The 2,449-nt window shown below is 50.0% G+C and overlaps 1 long non-coding RNA gene across 1 annotated transcript in view; it reads right to left on the bottom strand.

Moving 5' to 3' along the window:
* Positions 1 to 1,793: 1,793 nt before the first annotated feature.
* Positions 1,794 to 2,449, bottom strand: part of LOC109286820 — a 19,480-nt gene continuing 18,824 nt past the window's right edge. The window contains exon 3 of the long non-coding RNA XR_002094692.1: positions 1,794 to 1,806. This is a non-coding gene — a long non-coding RNA (uncharacterized LOC109286820). The remainder of the gene's footprint in view (positions 1,807 to 2,449) is intronic.

The raw sequence follows: 2,449 nt of genomic DNA, 5'->3' as shown, positions 1-2,449 counted from the left end.
TTAAGAACTTTTTTCTAATGCCCAGTCTAAACCTTCTCTCCAGTAACTTATGGCCATTGTTCCTTGTTGTTCCAGAGGGTGCCCTGGTAAACAGATCATCGCTTACTTCGTGTCGCTCTCCCCTTATGAATTTGTACGCCGCCACATGGTCCCCTCTCAGCCTTTTCTTGGAGAGGCTGAAGAGGTTAAGGTCCCTTAGACTTTCCTCATATGGCCTTCCCTGGAGGCCTCTAATCAGACGAGTGGCTCTTCTTTGGACCCTCTCCAGGTTGTCCGCATCCCGCTTGAACTGCGGCGCCCAGAACTGGACACAGTACTCCAGCTGCAGCCTGACCAGTGCCACATAGAGGGGGAGAATCACCTCCCTGGACCTGTTTGTGAAGCACCTATGGATGCACGACAAGGTGCGATTGGCTCTGCTGACTACTCCATCACATTGATGACTCATGTTCCTCCTGGAGTCAACAGACACTCCAAGATTTCTTTCTGCCTCAGTGGTGCTAAGAAGGTCACCCCCTGGCCTGTAGGTATGATAGCAGATCTTTCTCCCTAGATGCAGCACCTTGCACTTCTCCTTATTGAATTGCATCCTGTTGCTCTCTGCCCACTTCCCCAACCTGTCTAGGTCAGCCTGGATCTGGTTCCACCTCTCCAGGGTGTTAGCTTCACCCCACATTTTTGTGTCATCGGCGAATTTGGACAGGGTGCTTCCCACCCCCTCATCCAGATCACTGATGAAGATATTGAACAGTATTGGCCCCAGAACTGAGCCCTGGGGGACTCCACTGCACACATCTTTCCAGGTTGACACTGACCCATCCGCCACCACTCTCTGAGTGCAACCCTTGAGCCAGTTTGCTACCCAGTCTACTGTATAAGCATCCAAGGCAAATCTCCTCAGTTTATTTATAAGGATGGTATGGGATACTGTGTCAAAGGCCTTCTTGAAGTCCAGATAGGTAACATCCACCTCAACTCCTGCATCTAAACATTTGGTGGCCTTGTCATAAAAAGAAACTAGGCTAGTCAGGCAGGACCTGCCTGCTATAAACCCATGTTGGTTACCCCTCTGCATCACATTAGCCAGTGGGCTCCCACGGATGTGCTCCTTGATCATTTTTTCTAGGATTTTCCCAGGGACAGAGGTAAGGCTGACCAGTCGATAATTCCCTGGATCCTCCTCCCTCCCCTTCTTAAACATTGGGGTGGCATTGGCCCTCTTCCAATCCTCTGGGACCTGACCCAAGCACCATCAGTGCTCATATATCCTTGCCAGAGGTTCAGCTATGACACTTGCTAATTCCTTCATTACCCATGGGTGGAGTCCCTCTGGTCCCAGTGATCTGAACACGTCCGGTCCCTCCAAGTGTCTTTTTACCGTATCGGCACTGACCATTGGTCAGCTGATGTTCCCCTTGTTGGTGTCCGTGATGCATCTAGAGGGTTCATCTAGATTCTTATTTAAGACAGAGGCAAAAAAACTCATTGAAAAGCTCTGCCTTGTCCCTGCTACCTGACACTAAGCCCCATTCTGTAGGGGTCCTATGCTACCCTGTACCCTTTTTTTGCTCCCAATGTACCTAAAGAAGGACTTTTATTGTCCTTAATCCCTGCTGCTAGCCTGAGTTCTAGAGCTGCCTTGGCCTTTCTGACTGACTCCCTGCAGGCGAGGGCCAAAGAAGTGTACTCCTCCTTGCTAGCTGCCCCCTGCTTCCACTCCCTGTATGCTTCTTTTTTTGCTCTTAAGGTATCCTGGATGACCCTGGTTAGCCAAAGGAGCTTCCTGGTCCCTTTGCCCCCTTTCCTCTGCCATGAGATTGTCTCACTCTGAGTCTAAAGGATGGTTTCCTTGAGGAATGACCACCCATCCTGGACCCCCAAAGCATCTAGGCTCTTGATTCCTAGTACCCTGCCAGTTAGGTACCCTAGTACCTAACCAGTCCCCTGAACCTACTAAAGTGAGCATTTTTAAAGTTTAGCACCTGTGTCCTGCTGGGTACAATGCCCGCCCTTCTCTGGATAGTGAATTTTATCATTTGGTGATCGCTGTCCCCTAGGTTGCCTTGAATCTGCAGTTCCCCCACCAGATCATCCCCTGTGGCCAGCACCAAGTTGAGCATGGCGTTACCCCTGCTGGGACTCCTTACCTCCTGTGTTAGGTGGTGGTCCTGGATACAGGTTAAGAACCTGTGTGAGTGGTTAGATCTAGCTGACTGTTCCTCCTAGAATATGTCTGGGTAGTTAAGTTCCCCCATGACTACAATATCTTCTAGACCACACTGCCCCTGAAAGCTGCCTGGAAAGTTCCCAGTCTAGCTTATCCTCCTGGTGCAGAGGCCTGTAGTAGACACACTGCCTCTTTTAAAATCAATTGCCTTTTTTCAAATCAAATCTATTCTAGCGATGGACTAGATGAACATGGGCCAGCAGTGTGGGGATGCAGTCAGGA

The sequence above is a fragment of the Gavialis gangeticus genome, unplaced genomic scaffold (genome assembly GCF_001723915.1).
Source record: "Gavialis gangeticus isolate Ggan-Ray unplaced genomic scaffold, GavGan_comp1, whole genome shotgun sequence".
NCBI lineage: Eukaryota > Metazoa > Chordata > Crocodylia > Gavialidae > Gavialis > Gavialis gangeticus.
This window is presented reverse-complemented; position numbering and strand designations above follow the sequence as displayed.